This window comes from Miniopterus schreibersii (assembly GCF_964146895.1).
Source record: "Miniopterus schreibersii genome assembly, chromosome: 6".
Lineage (NCBI taxonomy): Eukaryota > Metazoa > Chordata > Mammalia > Chiroptera > Miniopteridae > Miniopterus > Miniopterus schreibersii.
Window position 1 is genome coordinate 54,581,760 of NC_138107.1, and position 19,424 is coordinate 54,601,183.

Sequence of the window (19,424 nt, forward strand, 5' to 3'; positions counted from 1 at the left end):
TTGTGTTACGTGTGATATCCGATGTTTTGTCCAGTGTTTTAGTGCTTTATGGCAGGAGGGCAAAGATGAGTTCCAACTACTCTGCCTTGACCAAAAGCTTGGTCTCCTTGCTAGTTTTTAATTGTAAAGAAGAAGAAGGCAGGATTTTTTTTGTGTGTGTGTAATTCAGGAACTCAGAGTCATAATTTCCCATAGATACAGAAATATAAATAGGATAACTATAAAAGAAGTGATGGGCGCATCATCTCACCTATGTTTAGAGGAATCATTAAGTAAATGATGGTACAGTTACATGAGGGCATGTATTTTACTTACTTGGAAAAATATTTTCAAAATGCTTTTGATGATGTAATATAATGCCCACAGATAATGTGAGTGAAAAAAAAATGCGATGCAAGAATATATCTGTTACTTTCTTAACTATAGAAGTAATAGACATGCATGGAAAAATACTGGAAATAAGTATCCCAAAACGTAAATAAAACTTATTTCTGAATAATAAGATTATAGACAATTTAAGTTTTCCTTTTTAGCCTTTTCTAAGATTTCTCAATCTTGTATTATTTTTATAATAAAAACCATTTTTTAGAAGGTAAATTTTGACCCACCCTTCTCAGGAAATCAGCAGACCTAGATAGGGCTACCCATATTCAAAGTTGAGAAATCAGCAAAAAGCAGAATGGATTGATCATGGTTCCTATGCATAGAGGCTATTATGAAAAGAAATGGAATGGCAGATGTAGGAAGGAAGCAAGAGCAGACAGAGGAGGTAGACATGACCTAATAAGTAGAAGCACATGAAGAATATACTTTGGAAGAACTAACTCAGGAAGTGGGAGACTTTTTTCAGATAACACATTTTTTATATTTTAAAAGAACTTAAAGAAGTTATGGTACCAATGAAATAAGAGATCAGAGATGAAATAACTGCAAGACTAGATGAATCGTACAGACTGAGGGTAAAAAAAAGAAAAGCATTTTAGAAAAAGCAAGTAAAAGAATCAACACTGATTGAAACAAAATCAGTGATAAAGAGACCAGACTTATGAAACAAATCACACAAAATGAATAGTTGGGGCTAAAAAAAAGAGATTAAAACTATTACAGAGAAGGTGCTAGATGTGGAAAGCAGACAACAGAGATCAAACACTCACATAATTCATATTTCTAAAACAGAGAACATAAAGATAAAATAGAAGAATAATACCTCTTTCTGGTACATAACTGAACTTCAAGGATAAAGAAAGAATCCTATAATTGCATAGAAGAAAAATCAATGGGGAAACAAATCAAGCTGGACTGAGACTTGTATACAAGTAGGTACTAGAATAGGATAGGATACAAGAAAATAGTTTTTAATGTATTAAAATTAAAATTAAAAAAATAAAGTTAAAATAAAAAAGATGTCCCTCTTATTAGCTAGGCTGTCATGAAACGCTAAGGTCTCAGATTATATTTTTGGATTTATGGTAATATAAGAATTATAGTCCTTGTGAAGCTTCCTGAACAAACTCCTTTAACATTTTATACCACCAGTCAAAATTAATAACTTATAAATGAGATGTTATGGTAAGAAACATTGGTGGTGGTCACTGCTTCTGGTTAAATGCTGCCTTATTAATGTCTTAAATGTATATTCATTGAATAATACACATTGAAAATAACCTCATTATATTGTAAACATTATTTAAAATTATTGTTGTTGAAAGGAAAAGAGGACCAACTGATATTTTGATCAGGTAGTTTCTTCAGTTAATTTCAACTGGCTACTATTCTTGGCCTTCTTGATAAGTGGATTGTCTGCCAAGCATTGCTATTCCCATCTGATGAAGTACTAGCAATCCGTGACATTTGGGACAGGTGTTTGATATTTGGGTAAAAATCTATCTGTTTACTTTATCACTTATGCTTACATAACCATTTTGTTTGGATCATTCCGTAATGAGCCCTGAAAGAGATAAATGCTATTCATAATTTTTAGAGTAAAAAGAATTATCCATATGAATTTCATTAACTTTCTTTTTAGGATTTTCTTAATCAGTTTAACAGTATGTACAATCTAAAATAATTGCCCCATGAGATATGTTCCTTTGCAATATTGTATGTAGTGTTTTTGCCATACAGTGATAGATTCTATTATCAGTAATGTAGCACTTTAATTCTAAATTCACAATAACATTTTAGCAAGCTTTTTCTTTCGTTTTTAAAAAATTTCTGTTTAAAATTAAATTAGTTAGGTGACTAATAGATTACTGAAATGATAGCAGTAAGCTGGTCAAAAATAACTGACAAAGTAATCTGTAGTATAATTTTCTCTTTGATGAATGCCAGTTAGATGACAAAATTAGGGAAAAATAGGATACTAGCATTAACTCTTATAAATATGAATTTTCTTTTTCCTGATAAAGCATGGTCTATTTGGAAAGCAGCATAATCTGATTTGGTTTAACATCTGTTAGGTTTAAATATGCAACATATAAAAATACTTTGTTATCTAAGTAACAGTTTTGTTGTTATTATTACTGTTTTTATAATGTTTGCTTAATGTTCAAGTAATGACTTCATTTCTTCTGCTTTGTCATTAATGCATCCTTTTCAACTGTTATGCATCCTTTCTCTAAAACTTAAAAAGCTATGTATTAGCCTTTGTGTTTTTATTTCCTGAGGAATTTTTTCAAAGGAATGCTACACCTATAGTGAGCTGTTTGACAATATTCCCATGGTGTGATCTCCAGTTATAAACTTCAGAAAAATTGTTTATAACCCTTAAATAAAATGCTTCAGTGTTCAGCATTTGTCCAGCCACCTGCACTTGCTAAATGTGTATTTGCCATTTTTTCCTGAAGCAATTTCCATTTCATTGGTGAAATTGATTTGTCAGTTTGTTCATTATAACTTTCAATGCTAGAGCTTTCACAGGGCTAAATAATCAGAATGAGTCTTTGAGGTCAGTGTCAGCCCCACTGACCTCCACTGTGTTGTCACCTGAGTCAGCCTAGCAGGGATTAACCCTTGTTAGTGTGATAATGTCTTCACTTATGTGTTGGCTTTTTAATACTTAAGATTGAAAGAAGCAAAAGACAGAACAAAAGTAGTAGACTGAATTCCTGAATTGAAAAGTTGTGGCTTTCCCCCCACAAACCACTAAAGTATTCATTTGAATTATAGTAATTGATATTTTAAAATATAAAAATGAGTAGTTTTCTTGGAAAACATTCCTATAATTACCAAGTTTTAGGCTAAATAAATCAAAGAATATATTTTCATAAACTAATCCATTTCATATATGTTTGAGAAAATATATTTAAGAAAACTGGCTATAGTAACAGGCATTAAATTTTGTGATGGTGTTTTTGTGTCGTGTCCTTGAAATTACTAAGTATCTAGAATAAAAATTGTTGTGATGTGTATTTAATAACATTAAAATGTAATTCTTGTCTTTTCTTCATATGGGAATGTACACCTAGTATTAGGGCCTTTCTATGGAAAAGCAATTTTGGGTGTATGCCTTTTAAAAGAACATTTTTTGTAGTTGTATTTTTATAGAAAATTAAAAAAAGATTTCCCACAAAATAGATAAACTATAATCTGTATTTGTATAATTATATATGAAATATATAATTATATATTTGTATCAAAATGGAATATAGCTGGCTATTGCTTATATGTAAAATATGTTCTGCTTAGGTCTTGAATTCTTTTCCCTTAGAAGTATAGTTATTTTGGGTTAAATTACAAGAAATCAATTCTTTGATGACAAAAATGGTTTAAATTAAGTGTGTCTTAAATATGAGTTAGTTGTTTGTTTGACTCATGAAATAAATTAGTTTAATTACACATGGCAGTTTTCTTGGCTAGTGATGTAATGTGAAATAAAATTCTCCCTTTCCCCTCCCTGAAAACTGAAGCCAATTAATAGAACTTTTAAGCTCTTTGTCATAGGCCACCATGAAGGTCCGCAGAGAAGAACTTTAATCCAATAAACATTTCATTTAGATCATGAAAAGAAAGCATGAGGAGAAGCTCCTGTGTGAGAGGGTGTTACTATGATTCCAGCCATGAAGAGATGTGAAGAATTTGCCAAATTAACCAAGAAGTCCTCATATTTAAAGCATAAATGTGTCAAAACTAACAGAATAATTATTTAATTTGCTTGAACTCTATATTGAGAAAACTTTAAAAAGCCACAACTGTTTTCTTCAAAGCCTTCACTGTTGGGCTGGATGGACAGGGCAGAGGGAGGTTGTGAGAAATCCAGATAGCAAATAACACTGGCCGAAGCTGGTCAGAAAAGGGAATAGATAATTAGACATAATTAGCGTGTATGAATTGTTGTCTCCCTGCCCTTAGCTTGAATAAATTTTGAAGAAAAACCCCTAGTGGTGAAAATCCTTTGATGTAGGAAGAGTCATTGTGGCTTGGCAGCATGAAGGCAGTGTTTTAGACTTCTTACATAATGGCTGTGGTGCAGAAAGAGTGAATGGACTCTGCACCCCTCTGTCTGCTTTATAGCAAGGACTTTTGGATTCTCTTGAAACAAAATGCATCACAAGTTTTCAGTGGTTAGTAATGAGGTAGCGGACCTCATCAGTGCTCAGAGGAAGCCATCTTTAGCTTTTGTTTAAATCTTAATCACGGTTTTTTTCTTTCTGGGAAATCTGTTTTCTTAAATCAACACTTCTTTTCCTTTTTTTTGGCTGGCACCTCCAATAAGAGAAAGGAATAATGATGAAGAAAGCTAAAGAGAAGAGTTAAACAAAAATTATCACATAAAAGATATACATTTTTGTACTTTTAATCCCATATGAAAAAGATGCTTGCTATATTCCTCTTTGTCTCATATCGGTAGCATTCTAGTGGGGTTATTTGGTAATAAAATGTGTAAGAAAACACATAAAGAATGATTTTTAGGTTGGTTTTTGAAAGAACTTATTTTCAAATTGAAATTACACAGTAAATGTGTTTCTATCTCACTGTAGTTCACTTTTTAAATGGAAATCAGTTTGGTTAAAAATATTACTCAGTAGATTTACCATAAACTTCACTTATTTGAGAGACATAGTAAAAATATAGGTTTGGGAACCTAGGTCTATGTGGATGCTCTGTACTGCTGGGAAGACAAGAAATTATTTTTGAGAAGGCATTGTATGTATTTTGAAATTTTCTAAGACCTGAAACAATAAACACCTAAAATGCAGTATCAGTTTATTCTGATAATTGAATTATGTTTACTGTGCCTAAAATATTTTTAAAAAGAGAAATGAGCTATTTCAAAACTCATTTTGGTGTGTGTGTGTGTGTGCGGGGGGGGCTAAAACAGTTCACATATTATCTTTAATATCAAAATAGTATTTGGAAGTAAGTTTTATATTTCTGATAAATTTTCACCCTCTTCCATCAGCTACTTTGGAATTATGTATATTTAAAGATATACCCTTCACATACTTAAGTGCTCAGATTTCCTTCTAATTAATATTCTTGACATAGTTTAATTATAAGACTGCAGTAGTCATCAGTGATCTATTCCTTAATGTATAACCTCTGAATCTATTTTTGTAAGTGTGGCTTTGCTTTAGTGTATTTTTATTCTGACGTTTTGATTCTGGATAGACTTCTTTCAAGCCACAATGCTCTGAGATGCTTTTGGCTACTTAACCCATTTTGCATATTGTGCCATTTGTGGAATAAAGTAGCCTTTTATACTTGGAGTTGATTTGAACTCTGAAAGGCAACACCTGAACATCTCACAAAACTGGATAATTATGGCTGATTGTGTTTTTCAGGTATAGGTCACAGGAAATTCATTTGGGGTAAAGCATGTACAAAGCTAAGAGATATGCAGATTTTCTGTTGTAGGACTGTGTAAAAATTATTTACAGTTAATACTCGCATAAAGGTTAGAAAGGTTGATGAAGTGATATTTAGTTTTGCTTTACTATTCACTGCGTGTCAGAATGTAATTATGACTGATTCATGAAACTGTCTTAGAAACGAACCATCTTTATTAAAATGCTGATCAAGATAAGAGCTGACAGTAATAAAGAATAGAACGTTTTAGTCTTGTTGCTTTTGAATGATTGCTAATTACCCCAGAGGTCATGTATAGTGCTTGGTAGGATTCATTGACATTATTTAAGTCTGCTGTTTCAACAACATCTGAGCATGAAGACACAAACTCTGTGCATATTGAACAATAGTTTGGCCAAGTTTTTGAGGCTTCAAGATATCCAAGAAATATTTTTATGCTAGAGTGAATTTAGCTTCTCCCTCTCTCTCTCTCTCAAAATTATAGTATGTTAGGGGTTCTTGGTACAAAATACTTTGTATATTCTTTACGATCGACTGTGCCTACACTTCCCATTTTTAAGTTGGTGTTAAATAGTATACATAGGTTGTTAGAACAGTGTCCTCTTTAAATAGACACACAAACATAAAATTAACAAGAACAAAATGTGTATTAGCACTTAATATCCATAGAAAGGACTTCTTAATGTATAATCATAATGTACTTTTACTACCAGTAGTTAGTATTCAACTTGTTTTTGTTTTTATTAAGTGTGACCTTTATAATTTGTCTCTAAAGATATATGGAAGTTTTTATAATGTGTTCCTCAGCCAATAATGAACTATGTTTGCTAGGATTCATATAAAGATATACTTGGTTAACTGAATAAGCTCTGACTTAATGTCTAGAATAGCATAAATCTTTAAAATTCTTAGCAACAGACAGTAGGACAAATTATATAGTCATATTATACCCATTTCTGTGGTTTCTATGATTTGGCAGAAAAATAACAGCTTAAGAAGGCAACCCTGGCTCTGTCACTGACTTTGTGCAAGTCTCTTGAATCTGCTTGAGTTTCCTTTTTTTCTTTTCATCTATAAATGATGGGATTTGACTAGAAGATGGCTAAGGCTCTTATTATACTATGAATTTTCAAAAAGATTGTTTTACATGGTTTCTTGCAAATTAGTTCTTTTGAACTACTATAGATCCCCCCCCCCAAACTTGTTCTAACTGTGGAGTTACAGTCCTAGACTAATAAGTTACAAAAGCCTAATAAGTAGCTCAAATATTATACCTTTGTAAGATAAACAGCAAAAAGCAATATTCAGATTTCAACATGCATTTATGAAGTGCTTAGTCACTGGGGCTACCATGATGACTATTGTCCTGAGATGAATCCTGCCATAAGGGAAATCAGAATGTTCTAGTAGAGGAAATAGATACACCAACAAATAATTATAGTATGGTGTAGACAAAATATACTACAATATAGAATGAATAAGGAGTGGTTGTGTGTTGGAAGGTTACAATGCTAACAATTACATAAAACAGAAATCTATTAAAGCCACAGATTTTAAATAAGTTTTCTATTTTCTGTAATGCTGTTAATTATGGAGGATGAATGAATGAAATGGAAATTTATGTGATTCTGAATGGACTCCTGTGTATGGGCAAATTTCAGAGGTGGATGAAACTTGGTTATGCCTTTTTTTTTTGGATGTATCACTGTCACGACTCTTGGCTTAATAACCATGCTTATTATTTTGTTTTGCTTTAACTAGAATGATGTGGGGATTTTCCTGGGAAAACTGGACAAGGCTTAGAAGGGGAAGGGGGGGCAGAGGAAGAAAGCTAAAAATGGTTTCAGTGTATGTGGGAGAAATTACCTGACATGGAACTGAATAAGTTATAATAGTGAGAGCTGAAAAGTATAGAGCAAGGAATTTGTCGAAACTCTTTTTGAGGGGAATAAAGGTAGTAGGAAAGGGATTGGACTCTAAGTTATAACCAGAGGTTAGGAGAGCCTGTTTAACACTGAGGAATATCCTCATTGTGTGTGGAAGGCAGAATGCAAACAGAGGGTTATACACGTTAGACAGTTTATAATTTGGGAAGTGCCTGGAAATAAGGATGATCATTGAAACTTTTTTAACATCTGGTGCAACATTGAAAAACTAATCAGAATAGATGCTAGACTGTGAGCAGTCACACCATACTGGTGTGTGCTAGTGAGTACCAGCCTAGCCTGTAGCTAAAAGTTTGTCTGTGTACTCACAGGGTGTCAGAGTTTGAAGGAGTCTTAGAAACACTTATCCCTCCTCCTTGTTGTACAGTGGAGGCAACTGAGGCTCATACCTAAGAGCATCTTGCATAAGATTGCCCAGCTAGTGGCAGAGCCAGGTCTAGAACCCAGACTTCCTGCTTTTTATTGAGAGTTCTTTCCACCAAACCATGTTGTACTATTGTGTGTGTTATGCGTTTGTGTGTGTGTTTGTGCGCCCATTTTAACACTGCGTATTCATTGTGCTTATATGTTATAATCTTACTGTCTTAGGATAGAATTAATTATATTTCAATTGCTTTTATCAATAAGGAACTTTTTATCTTTTATAAAGTGTAATCTGCCTTATTAATCTACCTTTAGTTATATATAATGATAAATTAAATATAGTTATATCCAAATCTTGTTTTAGCTAATAGCTTAAAATTAACTCTTCAGATCTTTCACCAGAGATAAGAATAAGTTGCAAGATTTACTGAATTCATCTCCTTTCTCTTCCTCTTTTCATCTTCAGATAAAAGTGCTAATGAACAGTGAAATGACAAAAAGTTGAGCAAATACAATGAAGAAAGAGCAAAATCAGAGTTTAGAGTATTTATAATTGCTCTCCTGGATACGGAAAGTCTTAACAATGAAGTCTCTGAAACTAGATAGTTTATTTTTAAGCCAAAATTTTTTATGGAGATTTAGTTTTTCTTTATTATTCCGGAATTTGTGAATATAGTATAAATGGATCACATGCATTATGGACTCTGTGTATTTATAGTATGGTTATACATTTTTTTTTAGATAGAAAAGTTATTGTTTACCTCTGGTTATTTGTGTAGGAGAAGGAAAAATCTTGTGGATAAATTTACTGGATTTTGAAAACAACAGATTTTGTAAAGCTGCATTTTATGGTGGGAAGTTCCTGTTAGCCTGGAAATGTACTGCACAGTTCCTTTTGTGGGAGAAAATGAGAGCTTACAGGAGCTGCAGTTATGCATTTGGTAGCATGGTTATAAAAAAGATTCTTTAAAGGTACACGTATCAACTTCTTTTCAGTCTGTGATATATTATTATGTTTTATTGCTTTTTTTTAAACCTCAGGAATGAGGACTCTGGTTTTCTTGCATAAAGTAAGCAGTGGGAGAAGAGTAGAATATTAATTTAAATTCTATTTGTTATGACAGAGCTGGAAATGTATAATGGCTGTTATTTCAACAAGACAGCTATAAGCTTTTTCCAAGTACCACTATTTGGGGATAATACACGGAGTTATCTAAGATCTTTCCTTTTATAGAATTTCATGAGAGATAAATGAATGCATGCTAGGTTAAAAAAATCCAACCATCGCATGAATGTGTATATAATAAATATCAAAAGCTTCCCTTTTACTACTCTTCCTTTCCCCATTTCCTCCCACCCTCCACCCCAATCTCATTTTTACTTCCCTCCTCAGGAGTAGCCACTGTTAAAACTGTAATGTGGAGGAGTGCCACCACCATCATGACTGAATAAGACATCTCTTGTTTATGACCCTGCACCACTAACAACAATTTGCCATCCATCCACAGACAAAAGTGCCTTTGTAGGAGTTGCTGGATTCAGCATCATACACCAAGGGATCGGGAGGAGGCCTACCCACCCATGTGTCAGGTAATATGCATACAGACCTCAGTCCTGGTTATGAACCCTGCAGTGGCCTATGAACCAGCTCCAGCCCCTCTCAGCCATAATCTGGGAGCCTGTGGAAACACTATCTTACACTATCACCCAAGGAAGAGAGAGCCTTTGTGGATGTCTGTGTTTCTAGTGGAGAAGTTTCAGCACACCCTTGAAGAAAAAAACAAATTTGGACACGTTGGAGAGGGTAAGAGGAACAGTTGGACTTTATCCACATCAGCCATTCCACAAGGCAGCACAGCTTAGGGCCAAGAGAGATCTTGCCCTGTTATTTCTCCCACAGGGCAAAGTAAGAGCATGGGAGTGATCACTTGGCTTTCCCAGCTGTGCAGCATGCTTCCAAAGAGGCTCATTTCTCTTTTGCCCCATCCAGAGTACTGAATCATGAGTGTGACTGGAGGGCGGGAAGAGGCTGGGAGAGCAGCAGATAGGACTCTTGGAGGGCATTAATGGGAAGCAGATCCTACTAACTGCTTCATAGATACCACCAAGAAGCCCATACTTGAGCCACTGGGGACACCTTGCCCACAGATTCGCCCACCTGGCCAAAGGCACCCTCACTGCTGTGTGTACCTCATACATACTCTGCACTGGTGCTCTGCATTGCTCCTGTTGGCAATGGCAAGGGTGAGCTTTGGCACATGGCTAGTGAGCATGTTCTGGGCCAGGGAGAGAGCACAAATTTGAGCTTTAGTGCCACCTTTGGAAAAACAAAAGGGAGGCTGCCAGCACTTGGCTTGGCATATCACAGGATCAAGAGAAAGCATAGAAGCTTAAGAATTCTGCCACAAGAGGGAGCAAGAATTGTGGAGCAGGTGTATTCATATAAGGCCTGAGAACACCTCAGAATCCTTAGCAAGGCTGTTGGAAGGTATTTCTCTCCTGAAAGCAATTGGTACAGACTAGAGGAGGCGACTGCTACTTCAGATGTGAAGATAGCAATGCAAAACCTCAAGGAATGTGAAAAATCAAGGAAGCATGATGCCACCAAAGGATCACAGTAATCTTCCAGTAACTGACCCCCAACACTTGGAGATCTGCAATTTACCCCACAGAGAATTCAAAATAGCCATTTTAAGGAAACTGTGTCTATAAGAAAACACAGAGACAATTCAATAAAATCAGGAAAACAATAAACAAAATGAAAAGTTTAACCAAGATGGAAATCATACAAAAAAATCAAATTCCAAAGCTGAGGAATACAATGAATGAAATGAAAAAGTAATGCGGTAGCACATCAACATCAGCCTTGATCAAGAAGAATCGGTGAGATTGAAGACAGGAACTTTAAAATTATCCAGAGGAGAACAAAGAAAAAAGAATGAAAAAGAGTGAAGAAAGCCTACATGATTTATGGGATGTCATCAAAAGAAAAAAAATTATGAATTATTGGGGTTCCAGAAGGAGAAGAAAGGGAAAAGGGGCAGAAAATTTATTTAAAGAAATAATGGCAGAGAACTCCCCGAATTTGGGGGGAGATATGGAAATCTAAGTTCATGAAGCTTACAGGTCATCAAAAAAACTTAGACTCCTCTCTAAGACGCATTATAATAAAAGTGTCAAAAATCAAAGGCAGAGAATCTTAAAAGCAGCAAGAGAAAAGAAACTTGCAAGTTACAAGGGAACCCCCATAAGATAATCAGATTTCTCAGCAGAAACTTTACAGGCAGGAGAGAGTGGGATGAATATATTCAAAGTACTGAAATTTAAAAAACAACAACCTGCCAACCAAGAATACTCTATCCAGCAAAATTATCCTTCAGAAATAAAGTATAGTCTTTCCGAGATAACAAAAGCTGAGGGAGTTTATTATTACTAGATCTGCCTTTCAACAAATGCTGAAAGAAATTCCTTAAACTGAAATGAAAAATGCCATATGATATTTATATGTTGAATCTAAAAAAGCTGAACTCAGAAAGCTGGGAAAAATGTGTATCTTTTCAAACATTTTTCTGTGCATTTATATATATGCCTAAACCTGTAGTTCTGTTGTAAATTAATGGGATAATAGTTTCATCTTAATCTGAGTTGTGCTTTTATCCCTTGGAGATATCCTGGAGATCTTTTGATATTAGATATAACGCTCATTTTTAAAAATGGCTGCTTTGTATTTCACATTATGGCTGCACTATCATTTTTAAATTATTTTCGTGTACTTAGATATATTCTGGTTTTTTACTTTTCAAATAATGCTTTAAAAAACCTGCATTTAAATGTGTTTTTAGTCACACAAGTCAATGTTTCTGTAAGATAGATTCCTAGAAATGGAATTTCTAGGTCAAAGGTTCTATGCAATTAAAGCTTTGTTAGATTTTGTCAAATTACTCTTTTCTTGTGTATTAGCTAACACTGAAAATTAAATGGTGAAACTGAATTTGCAAATCACAAGATGATATTTTTAAAGAAGCCACATTCACCCTTCTAGAACACAGTAGAGTATTAATAAATAAATGAGAAGAAATCATGTGGAGTTGAGGTATAACTCTGGGAATTTATTGCATGTTGCTTATACATATTAAGCCAGCAAGAGATTATTGCAAAATCATAATTACCAAAATATTTACAGGTGGTAGAATTTCTGAACTTTTGTTCTCTGTCTTACTCTGAATACAGAAGTTTTGTGTAGTGGTGAAGAATACAGGGCCAGCAGACCTAAGTTCAGGTCTGCTCCATGAGCAAAATAACTAGACAAATAGAGATTAGAATATGTGATCCTTTTGAACCTCAAGTACTGCATTGGTAAGTTCGAGGCCAATAATCCTACTTCTAAAGGTTGTAAAATTAAGTGCTCAATAAACGGTAGCTGTTGTTACTTTTATTCTTCTGTGACAGTTTTATAAAGATAACTGTGATTTATCTTCTGGGGTAAATGGCAGCGGGGCATTTTCTGTGTAACACAGAAAACATGTAAACTCTATGTAGCATCCCATGGCGCAAAGGTTACCACTTTTCTGATGTTTATATGAAACATCTTTTCATATAAACATTAGGATTCTTTGTTTTGTTTTGTTTTCTATCCCTATGCCAAAATAATTTGATAGTATAAGGATAAGACTTAATCAGTTTTGACTTGCTCACCATCCTGACACATAGCTATTTAGAATGCAAACTGGGATCTTAGATCATCCAAATTAATTAAGTCTTATCAGGAAACTACAATGCTAACTGCATCCAAGGTCTCCACCAAGTTGACAAAGTCAGTATAGATTCTTGTTCTCCACAATTTCCTACTTCCTGATCGTCTAAAGATGGTAAATATCATACTTTTATTATAAGAGTCCAAATATTTTCTAGAAATCAGTGTGTCTAAGGTAAAGAATATGGAAGAGAAAGTAACCAATAAACAACAACTATGCACAACATGTGGATGGATGAATCTCACCAACATGAAGGAACTCACAAAAGAGGACATACTATATGATTCCACTTTTATAAAGCTCCCAAACTAGGCAAAACTATGGGACTAGAATCAGGATACTGGTTACCTTTGGGGAGGTAGAAGAGTATACTAGGGGGATTCTGAGGTGCTAGTAACGTTCTATTTCTTGATTGAGCTGGACATTTATAATTTGTACACCGTTTTGTATTTGTGTTATACTTACATTATTAAAAGCTTAGAATATGCAGAAGTTTATATATTGAATTTTTATATATCATTGGTTAAACTTAAAAGTAGTAGCACATGATTGTTTTATTTTGTTTTTTTTAAAAATTGAATTTATTGGGGTAACATTGCTTAATAAAGTTATATAGGTTTCAGGTGTACAATTCTATAATACATCATCTCTATATTGTATTGTGTGTTCACCACCCCAAGTCAAGTCTCTTTCCATCACCATTTCCACCCCTATACCCTCTTCTGCCTCCCCCCACCCCTTTCCCTCTGGTAATCACCACACTGTTGGCACATGATTGTTTTATTTTTTAATTAATTTTTAAAAATATATATCTTTATTGTTTTCAGAGAGAGGAAGGAAGAGGGAGAGAGAGAGAGAAACATCAATGATGAGAGAGTCATTGATCGGCTGCTTCTTATACGCCCCCGACTGGGGAGCGAGCCCACAGCCCAGGCATGTGCCCTGACTGGGAATCGAACCTCAGTCTCCTGGATCCTAGGCCGACGCTCAACCGCTGAGCCACGCCCTGCCAGGCGGCACATGATTATTTTAAATGAGACTGGAGCAGTTATCTTAGAATATATAGGTACTTCAGTATGTTTATCTGAAACTATACCTTCCTCAAAAAAAAAAAAAGATTCCTCCACCCAGTCCTCCACATTTTTAATTTTTTTTGGTTCAGTATCTTGTATTCTTGTCATTTACATATGGAATTGTATTCTTAGCAAACAAAATAGTACAGTATGGAACATAGCTTTCCTGTATTTATATCCAAAGTTATTTATCTCATAGAACTTTTAAGATATCAAAAAGAATTAAGCTTAGAACTATGTGTAGAACACCTCAATTTATCTGTTCTATCTATCTATCTATCTATCTATCTATCTATCTATCTATCTATCATCTATCTATCTTCTATCTATCTATATCTATCATCTATCTATCTATCTATCTATCTATCATCTATCTATCTATCTATCTATCTATCTATCTATCTATCTATCTATCATCTATCTATCTATCTATCTATCTATCTATCATCTATCTATCTATCTATCATCTATCTATCTTCTATCTATCTATATCTATCTATCTATCTATCTATCTATCTATCTATCTATCTATCTATCTATCTATCTATCTATCTATCTATATCTATCTATCATCTATCTATCTATCTATCTATCTATCTATCTATCTATCTATCTATCTATCTATCTATCTATCTATCTATCTATCTATATCTATCTATCATCTATCTATCTATCTATCTATCTGTCTATCTATCTATCTATCTATCTATCTATCTATCTATCTATCTATCTATCTATCTATCATCTATCTATCTATCATCTATCTATCATCTATCTATCATCTATCTATCTGTCTATCTATCATCTATCAATCCATCATCATCATCTCTGTGTGTAGGAAAAACTTGAAGGATATAACTACAAGCAAATTTTTTCTGAGAAGGGGATAAACTTTCATTTCTTTATACTTTTAATATTTGAATTTTTTTCAGTGAGCATGGATCACATTTTTATTTTTAAAACTGCATTTTAAAAGAATTAAGTTAAAAGATCTTAGCTATTTGAATATTTTATTTCTTGAAACTAGAAAAAGTCTCAACTATTTTTCCTTTTTTGCTTATTAAAAATGTATAAAACTAATCAGTTAAACATTGCCAAGAAAAACTTCAATAATTTGATTCTTTAAAGCCCTATTTCATATAATCATTTAGGTAAGACATAAAACTTTTGATTTATGTGGTTGGGTTATTTTTCTCTTTTTCCAAATGTTCTATAGTAAGCAATATTATTTTATAATAAAGAGTACTTAAAGTAGGCAAATCTTTATTATTTCAATCTTTGTTTATGTTGAAGTTGATATGTTGTGGTTTTAAAGGATTTTCTCCACAATATTTATTGTTCTTTTATTGTAACTGGGAAGGGAAAAGTCAGAGTAGAAGCTATATAAAGTTGTTTTGTAAAATGGCTATTATTCTAATGGTATTATTCAAAATTGCTAAAAATACACACAATAGGTGTTAAGAAAAATGCAAACTGCTGGAATATGTTTCTTCTGGTAGAATATTTTTCTTTCCAAAGTCAAAGGCCTTTGACTCTTGAGTATGCTCCTAGGGGTGTGTTAGCTCCCCTCCTTTTTCTCCCCAAACTTCCTAATTTCATTTTTAGATTGTGTAATTGTATTTGTTCTTTGTGTACATAAATAAACTATTTAAAATAAATTTTGTTTGGTGGCTGATTAGTTTTATGCATTTGAATTGGATGATGATAAGAGGTCACAGGTCTTGTAACATCCCTGGAAATTAGGAAATTGCTTAGAGATCAGGCCCCTTTGACTGGATTCATACTCAACTTGGAAATAGCTTTCACCCTCCTGCAACCTTCTGCAAAGTGGTTTGAAGAATCTAGCTTTAGAGACTAAAATCTGAAAATTTGAGGTTTATTTTTCTTTAAAAATATAAACCAAGTATTAGTATTTTTCAGACAATTAAGAGCTAACATTTAAGGGCTTTGGTTTCCGTTCCTTTGCTGCTGATTAGGTATTCCTGGGTGGTGATTAGTGAACATACAAATGCAATCATTTGTTAGGGCTTAATCACTCATATGAGAGGGAAGTAAGTTACCCAGAAAGTGAAATTGAAGCTTGTATAACTTCCATTAACCTTATTTTTTTAATAGCAAAAAAAAATTTTTTTTGGACTAAATTAGGAATATTGAGCCATGTAAGATAAATTGTGATTTAAAAGAAATAGAAAACCTGGGGAAATATATGAACACATTGCTATACAATTTATTATATTTATTATACAGGGGTTGGCAAAAGTAGGTTTACAGTTTGGGTGTGTGAAACAGTTTTTTTGTATTTATTATTGTATTATTTATTTGTATTATTTGCCTTCTAAGTGCACTGTGCCATTGTGACTTTCTTTTGAGTTAATAAAGCTATTGTAATAATCATAACCTGCATCTCTTTCCATATGAACAACTGTAAACTTACTTTTGCCTACCTCTGTATTGTCTGTAGCTTATGAATGATTGGCCATTACCTCACCAGGACAGATTTCCCTCAGGGCGAGAGTACAGAGTACTACTTAAGCAAGTGTCTCTCCTTTCTTTGTACTGGATGACTGAGCACCCACAATTATAGCATGGGCCAGGGGGAGGAAGTATTGTTTCCCCAGGTTTAATACTTTACTCAAGGTTGAGAAGAAGAGAGATATATGGCTATACCTTTTATTTTTTATAGGTCCTCTGAGGCTAGGGGAGAGTGGACTACATGTATTTGGGCAAAAGTGTTTTTTGGTTTTTGAGGTTTTGGTGAGATGGGTTATAGGGCCTGAGTCCTGAGAGCGAGGCCAGGGGAGTGGATTTGAGTAATTTGGAATGATGAGCTATGGGTGTCTGCAGGGGGAGGCCAAGCGTAGGGCGCATGGCTCTGTTAGGTTCAGGGGTTGTTCTTCACATGTGTAGTTCAAAAGCTCAGCTTTGGAGGCTTCCCCACAGGACCAGCTTCTTGGGGATTCTTTTATACTAATCAAATCCACAATTGCTAATATACAATTGACCTTGAGCAACATGGGCTCGAACTGGGTCCTCTTATAAATGGATTTTATTCAATAAATATTGTAAATGTATTTCCTTTTCCTTATGATTTTCTTAATAACATTTTCTCTAGCTTACTTTATTGTAAAAATGCAGCATGTAACCTAACTTACAAAATATGTGTTCATCGACTGTTTATGTTATTGGTAAGACTTCCGGGTCAACAGTTTTGTGTGGATTTTTGACTGTGTGGGGGGATCGGCACCCCTAACATCAGTGTTGTTCAAGGGTCAACCGTATAAATCAAAATGCTATACCTACTCAGCCTTCAGCCAAGACTTCTGGGTCTTCATTCCCAGAGTGACCAACTGTCCCAGTTTGCCCAGAACTGTCCCTGCGTTAGCACTGAAAGTCCTACATCCAGAAAAACCCCTCAGTCTTGGGGAAACACCTCAGTCCCCAGGGGGATGGTCGATTACCCTATTTTATTTCCCTGAGCCTGTAGCGGCTGCCTTGTGGGAGGAGAGGAAATGCATTCCCTGCCGCTGTGTATAGTCTCTTCCCTGCAGCACAGATGATGAACAGCTTTCAGCCCTTGCATAGCCATACAACCCAGGATGCAGTTTCAGGGAGGAAGAATATGGCCACATCTCATGTGTGCCCAGATATTACTGTTGCGATAATCTGTTGCTGCGTAACAAATGACTACAAAATTTAGAGGCTTAAGACAATGCTACTTCATTATCTTTCCTGGTTTTTGTGGGTCAGGGATTTGAGAAACCCTCAGCTGGCAATTCTGGCTCCCTCAGTACCCTGGTGGCTACAACTGAAACAGCTAGGGACTGGTCAGACACCTTTCTGGTCATGTCACCTCAGGGCTTCTACAGGTCGGCTCTCTGTATGGGCTACTTTAAGCTCTCTTATGGCATGGTTGCCTCCAGGCAGTTTGTTATTTACCTGGCAGTTCAGGGTTTAAGACCAAGTGTTCTAGCCAACAAGTAAGAAGCCTCCTTGAATGTCACCTAGGATATTATTACATAACATCATTTTCACCATGGTCACAGGATTCAAGGGAGGGGGGCATAGATCCCACTTCTTGATGGTTGGAATGTCAATGGTACAACTTGTCAGGCTGGAGAAATTATTGCCTCCATGTTTGGAAAATATAATTTGCCACAATTACCTTGGCCCCAAAATGCAATTTTTCATTAATAGATGTAGTGAAGTTGTTGAAATACATTTTTTTCCTCATGAATTTTCATAAAGCAATTTTCATTTTTGATGAAAACAAAAAGATCGGTCTGTAAATGTTTCTTGAATTGTCCCCCAAACCCTTGCTTACCATTGTTTTACTGTCTTGCATATCAATCTATCTATATATCATCTATCTATATATCTCTCTATCATCATCTATCATCTTTCTCTATCATCTATCTATCATCTATCTATCTACCTGTCTATCTATCTATTATCTATCTATCTATCTATCTATCTATCTATCTATCTATCTATCTATCTATCTATCATCTATCTATCATCTATCTATCATCTATCTATCATCTATCTATCATCTATATCTATCTATCTATCTATCTATCTATCTATCTATCATCTATCTATCTATCTATCTATCTATCTATCTATCTATCATCTATCTATCTATCTATCTATCTATCTATCTATCTATCTATCTATCTATCTATCATCTATCTATCATCATCTATCTATCATCATCTATCTATCATCATCTATCTATCTATCACCTATCTATCATCATCTATCATCTATCTCTACCTACCTACCTACCTACCTACCTACCTACCTACCTATCTGATATATATCTCCCTCACCCCCCAAAATAAAAAGTTCATATGCTTCAGTAGTAAGAGTTTTAGGGTGTGTGTGTGGTGTGTCCATGCCCATAAGCATGCTAGGGAGGGAGTGCATAGAAAAGACATCAGTAGCATAGGATGACTCAGGCTGAAGGGAGGTGTTCACTGCAGGAGAAAACTCTGAAGACTCTGATGGCTAGAGAGGGAACTAAGGGACAGAAACAGTAGCAGTCATTTAGAAGTGAAGGGCAGGTATACATATAGCATCACTTGAGTATGATCATCTGGTTTAAAATGTGGATACTAATGTTCTGGCCCAACTTGCTTAGACTGTCTCTCCATTGTGACGAGTAAGGCCCATAAGTTACCCTTTTTGATAGTCTCCAGCTTCTTACTACCTGGTAATAGAAATTGGGGTTTTAAAAAAAAAGTAAAGCAGTAATATGGGGGATTTGCTGATTGCATTGTTTTAGCAAAGTTTCAGGAAGGCATGCTGCAAATCTTAATTTTTAAAACGGGTTCTTTGGCTCGATATATAATATTTAATATTCAAGTTTTATGATCTTACATGAGTTCTGTTGTTTTGTCCTAAACTCATTATTTTGTTGAGAAAAATTTCAAAAATTTTAAAACTAGGATAGCAGAAAGATTATAATTGTAAGCCACCAC

At 34.5% G+C, this 19,424-nt stretch overlaps 1 protein-coding gene across 2 annotated transcripts in view; it reads left to right on the forward strand.

The window, feature by feature from the left end:
- AFG1L (AFG1 like ATPase) overlaps positions 1-19,424 on the forward strand; it is a 135,554-nt gene that overhangs the window by 63,420 nt on the left and 52,710 nt on the right. The gene's annotated exons all lie outside the window — the stretch shown is intronic.